Source organism: Perissodus microlepis, chromosome 17, assembly GCF_051167445.1.
Source record: "Perissodus microlepis isolate ML-2025 ecotype Zambia chromosome 17, ASM5116744v1, whole genome shotgun sequence".
Classification (NCBI taxonomy): Eukaryota; Metazoa; Chordata; class Actinopteri; order Cichliformes; family Cichlidae; genus Perissodus; species Perissodus microlepis.
Window position 1 is genome coordinate 6,199,493 of NC_140477.1, and position 6,510 is coordinate 6,206,002.

Sequence of the window (6,510 nt, forward strand, 5' to 3'; positions counted from 1 at the left end):
CAAGCTGTGTGCCAAGAGTGACCGAGACATCGATTCACTGATCCACACCACCAGGATATACAGCAATGATATTGGAATGTCATTCGGACTGGAGAAATGTAGTCGGATGATAACAAAGAGAGGGAAGGTAGTCAGAACTGAGGGGATCGTACTACCAGAAGGCAACATTGCAGACATGGAGGACAGCTACAAATATCTGGGGATCCCACAGGCAAATGGGAACCATGAAGAGGTTGCTAGAAAAACTGCAACCACCAAATACCTGCAGAGGGTCAGGCAAGTCCTGAGAAGTCAGCTGAACGGTAAGAACAAGATCCGGGCTATCACCACCTGCCCGTGATCAGGTACCCTGCTAGGATAATAAGCTGGCCAAAAGAAGAGATAGAAGCCACTGACATCAAGACAAGGAAGCTCCTGACCATGCATGGAGGGTTTCACCTCAAGTCCAGCACTGTGAGGCTGTATGCTAAGCGGAAGGAAGGAGGCCAGGGACTGGTGAGTGTCAGCACCACGGTCCAGGATGAGACAACGAACATCCATGAATACATCAGGAAGATGGCCCCAACAGACCGCGTGCTCAGTGAATACCTCAGGCAGCAGAAACCCAAGAATGAGGAGGAAGAGGAGGCACCATCATGGAAGGACAGGCCCCTGCACAGTATGGACAAAATGGTGGTGGCTAACCAACTGGACATAGTGGTGGTAGACAAACAGAAGAAGATGGCAGTAGTGATAGATGTAGCGGTTCCCAATGACAGCAACATCAGAAAGAAGGAACACAAGAAGCTCGAGAAATACCAAGGGCTCAGAGAAGAGCTTGAGAAGTTGTTGAGGGTGAAGGTAATGGTGGTCCCAGTGGTAATGGGAGCACTAGGTACGGTGACTCCCAAACTAGGCGAGTGGCTCCAGCAGATCCCAGGAACAACATCGGATATCTCTGTCAGAAGAGCGCAGTCCTAGGAACAGCTAAGATACTGTGCAGGACCCTCAAGCTCCCAGGCCTCTGGTAGAGAACCCGAGGATAGACCGCGCACAGGGTCGAGTGGGGAAATATATATATATATATATATATGTGTGTGTATGTCACTTAGCACTAGTTAACTGGTTTCTGTGGTCGTGTCCAAATTCATGGGCTGCATCCTCCTGAGGCCGCATTTGTAGACCGATTACATCACAGCGACGAATTTGAAGGATGGGTCGGGTGTGTCCTTCGTGGCCTACCATATCCCAGAATTCATAGCGCGGCCCAGCCAAACTCCAGTTTCCAACAATGGCGGCCGCTACTAAGTTTTAAAATTACTCATACTAATCTTTCTGGGTCACAAAATAAACTTTTAACATATTTTCAGGCGAGAAAGTAGCTGTGTAAACATCAAATATCTGCTCGGTTTATCAAGATATCGCATATTTGCAAAAGTGCTTCGACGTTTTCGGAGACGTCTGCTACCCACCAGCTCGATAGCTAGCGGGGAGCTCGAGGGTTACTGATGCGGCCGAGAACGGCACAACTCCCGGCACATCATTTTCAGATCACCGCGGACTTTCGCTGCTCGGGTTAAACGTAATATATAAGTCAGTTAGACAACCTAAAAATGATATTGTTGGGCTTTTTTCAGTGTTTTGTTTGTTCGTGAGTAAATCGGTTTGGCTGAGATTAAAGTTATTAGATTAGATTAGATAAAATAAAACTTTATTAATCCTCCGGGTGGGTTCCTCCTTGGTTTTTACACAGCTGACTAAACGTCAAACAGAAAAACTGATTAAACAGAAGTATGAGACAGTCGAGAATTTACGCCAGTGTCCTGTTATATTTTAGATAGCAAGGAGCAGACGGCTGAGTTTATTAAACTCCACCGAGACAGCGGTGACGCTAATCAGAAGGCTAGACCATCCAATTTCACGGCCGTTTACTTCCGGCCTACCCGACCTTCTGAGGACCCGGCCCACGTAGACCGCGAAGGCCGGGTCCTCAGGAGGATGCAGCCCATGAATTTGGACACGACCTGTGTCTGCTAGCTAGCTGAAAGGCCTGCCTAGCATTTCCTGATTTTAAAGTACTGATGATGTCAGACATGACATCAGGAGGGCAAACCAAGAGGAGGGGTTTCTTCTACCATAGAAATGCTTCTTTTTGTTTGTTTCAAGGTCTAAAGGAATTTGTTGAATCATTTTTTCATACATAGAGCCGTTTAGTTGTGTAAATGTGCTAATTAGAAGAGTGAGGAGGTTTTTTTTGTTATTTTTAGACATCTGTGTAGAGTTTTAGATCCCTCAGCTCAAGTTAGTGGTACTGGCTGGACTAGTTGAAGAGAAATTGATAGCCCTATATATAGTAAGTCTCTGCTTGATTCAGATGAGGGAGGAGAGATGAGCTGTGTTACTGAATCCATGTACTTTTGAGTTTTGTTAATTAAGATGGCAGCAGTAAACGTGAATCGAAGTAAAAAAAAATTAAGACTTGTAATCTGTTAGCCAATGAGCCATTATTTTGTATTTGTGACTTGCTAAATAAGCCACACACAGAACACTGACCAGGCTCTATCCATAAATAAGCTAGAGTGGTGTTTTTAAGTGCAAAAGAAACGTCATTACTCTCTATTACTAGTGATGCGTTAAAAAAAATCCAGATTTTCCATTTTTTCGCCTTTACTACTGGAATATGTTAAACTCTGTGACGTTGCTCCATCATCTGAGTTCAGAGGTAAAAAGAGCGCAACATAAATCCTGTCTTCTAAATATGGTCACTTCTAACTTCAAAGAAAAAGCAACAGCCAAGAGGCAAAACTTGAGGCTTTAAAACCAATTGGTAATATGACTACAGCAATCTTTTATGTACAGTCTGTTGCTTAATTGTAATTTGTTCCTTTTTGTTTTCAGGTGAGATCTCTCCACTAGATGGATATAGATACAGATGTACATTTAATTGTTAATTTATTATTAATTCATTTAGTACTATCATTATATAAGATTTCTATTTGTTTTCCACTAAACTTATTATAAATATCTGCAAAAATAACTTAAAAATGTAATTCCTTGTGGAAATTTCAAACACAAAATGTTTACACTTAGACTGTGTGAAGATATTTTTTTAAAGGTTTAGTATACCACATAGGTGATAAGGGGTGATTTTTTTCTGACATGATTTTCACCTTGTTTCATTTCTTGTCTCTACGCCAGTGAATTTTCTCGAGGAAAACCTAAAAGAATAAACGGTTGAATCCTTATGCTTATTACATTTGCACAAGACTTAATATAACCGCTCAGAGTCCTCAGACACGCACAACGTCCACACATTCAAAACCACATTAAGAGAGACATGAGCCGACATACCGACACTTAAACACCAGACCACCCTGTAACTATCCTGACAAACAATCCCCTGCAACTAGTCTATGTGTGCATGAGTGTGTTTGTCCACGTCCACTCTGCAGGCTCCAGACTGACTCCTCTCCGTGCTCGGCGGAGACACAAAGTCAGACAGTGGTGAGATAGGAAACTTTAAAAGAAATTAGGGGTATGACCCTTTAAAAGATCCTTCGAGCTGAACGACTTATAGAAGGAAAAAAACAACAAAACAGGACGAGCGGAGGATCTTAACCCTTGTCATCGGTTGCCACGACTAATGGTGGTGTAATAGTGGTGTGGATAAACTTGGACACGTATAGGAGACCACATGCAGACAGGCCTGACTGACGCACCCTCAGGCCTGGAAATCTATGTGTGTGGCCTGAGCTTCAATGCCCCCCCACCCCCCTTCTTTCTCCCCCTTTCGAATTCTATTTCTGAGCCTCACCGTTTCTCCTCCTTTCAAAATCTGAGATTAAAGGGAGAGGGCAAGAAAAAGAGGTCAAACACACAATCCACACTTATTTTCCTCTTCTCACACTACCCTTGTGTTACATGTTCAGCGCCCCATTCTCTCCTTTTCCCCTCCTTACACTTCTTTCGTCCTCTTTGCTAGCTTCTGGTCAAGCATAGCAGCAGGGGAATGGAAACGCTCCCCTCCTAATCCCCTTCTCTCTCCTCTACACCTACCACTTCACCTCTTCTTTTCCTCCTCTTTCCACTGTTCTCCTTCCCCACCTCCTCCTGCCTCGCTGTTATGTTCTCCATATGCTTTGATGGCTCCTCCTCAGAAGAGGGGTGGTTGGGGGAGAAATGATTCAAGCCGCTGGCATGTATGGCAGTGCTGCAGCTGGACACTGCACCTGCAGCTCTGAAAAACAAGCTAACGGGTGCAAGTTCAGGAAACTTTCAGTGCATCTGAGTGTGTGTGTAGTGTACATCTGCATGCATTTTTCAGTGTGCATGGTCAATCAGAGTTTCTCAGATATCAAATTCTTCTCTACTTTCTTACTTTTCTTCAGCCAGAATCAAGCAAGTTGAACTAGTGTGAGTGTAGTGATAACTTGAAAACCCTAGGCACACATAATTTTTGCAAAATTTCATGCAGCACCTGGGGTTTAGAAACACCCTGAGCTTTTTTTCTTTTTTAAAAATCCAAATCCGTCTAGAGTCTAACCACAATGCCCTTTTTGATTGAGGGTTGTGGGAGAGAAGGTAGAAAAAGTTGAAAACAAAATGGCAGAAAACAACATAGCACTTTTCATTTTGATTAATGCAAAGTGCTGCTTTTGCTTGCCGCACCTCCACGCCTCCATAAATGACACCATAAATCATGTAATTAGCAGAGGCAGCCTCAAGAGAGTTGCAAACACTGGTTTTCAAGCCTCGAAATGAGGTCGGCGTATCTCTGAAGAGATTTTCCAGTTGAAATAGCTGCTGGTTTTAATGGGCCATGATATTTGTATGATTTTATTTCTGCTGAGAATAATGAGCCTACCTGCAGGCTTACATTGCATTGCCAAGCTGAGCCTTGCAGCAGGTAGCTGTGCTCAAGTCAGGGTACCACTGTGTAGCATCTCTTAAAGGTGGAATGCAGTTAGGTATTAGGCACCCGTGAAAGGGACTTAGCGAGAATTATCGAAGTTTCAACAAGCTATTGTTGCCTCTAAGTGGCAGATAAGAGTCCTCTCTCGCTGACTGAAAACACATGACATTTGTGTTTGCAGCAGTGGGAGATATTCCACTGGGAGGTTTGCTGTGGAAATACACCAGTGCAGGATGTAAGGCTTCGGGGGTCAACCCCTGCTGACTGGAATTAATCGGAACCATAATTACCTCCTCGCTAACGAGCTGGTTGTCCTGAACCGCAGCCAGGTGTTAAGCAGGAAACAGTATGTGATACATTGGGTTTGGGGTTCACCCCTCTCTACACACACAAGCGCACACAGACACACACACATACTCATAACTCCAAGAACCTGAGTGGGTTGAGCAAACATTCCAGCCGCCGTCCGTGCTCTTCTCTCACCACATCCATTCATCTTCCTGAGATGACTCCTGTCCCACAGCACAGCAGCCTTCCCACCTTGGGAGCCAGATAGGAAGTTGTGGTATGATTTTCACATTTGTTACTCTGTGACAGCCCGACTGAACATGTGTATTCAGGGAACACGTGTTTTTATTGCCCCCACAGCCCTGTCAGAAGCGCTTAACTATCCCTTCATCGTCTCTCATCTCCATGTTCAAATTGTGTATTTGTGTTGACTTTGAACTGGATCTTATATAATGTTGTTGATTAAATGTGACTTTGTATTTTTCTAAAATATTTTCATGTCAACAGGAAAGCAGGACTGCAGGGCGCCCTCTGGTGCAGCAAACTTTGCAATAACAAAACTCATAGCTTGCTTTAAGGTGTTTCTTCCGTTTCTTTTTAATCTTTGAAATTTCAAAAAGCTAAATCACTGAAATTTTGGCTGGGTTCTAAAATGGGCAATAGAGGCCAAAACTGTTTTTGGCCTCTATTGCCCTCTAACAGAATCTCATTAACCTCTTTCCAGCTGAGCTGATGGTGCCAGTTGCTCATTTCAGGACCGACAGTCTATTTAGTAAATTATGGTCCTTCTAAGGGTTAGATGGGAGCATTATATCGGATAGGCTACTAATTTGTGTTTGCCAGGTCATCAGCCAATGATTATATGGTTTCACATTCATGTCTGCTCCTTATCTACACCCAGTTTCAAATCCCTAAGATTATGTCAAAAATGTTTATCTCAAGCCTTCACAATGGGATTTCACCAAACAACAGGTGATGTCACTGTAGTTTAACCTATGAGGAATTGCAGTTTTTGGCACTTTTGTACTCTACACTTCAGCCCCAAAGGCTGATTGGCAAGTACTGAAGTAAATGTGAACTGTATGGGTTTTAAAGTCTGGTGTGTCTGTTTAATATAGATTTTGCACTTTGGCCATCTGTGTTTAGAATCAGCAAGTGTGTCAGCGGGCCTGTGTGCGAACTTGCCATTTACAAGGTAACAGGTTAGGGGCTCTCAGGCGTGCCCAACAGGCAAGGACTGAACACACCATCCCTAAGACAATACGCTACTATGCGCTGCACCTGTGTTATGTTTTCCTGCTGACAAAGATGTTTCCTCTTTGTGGGCTGAG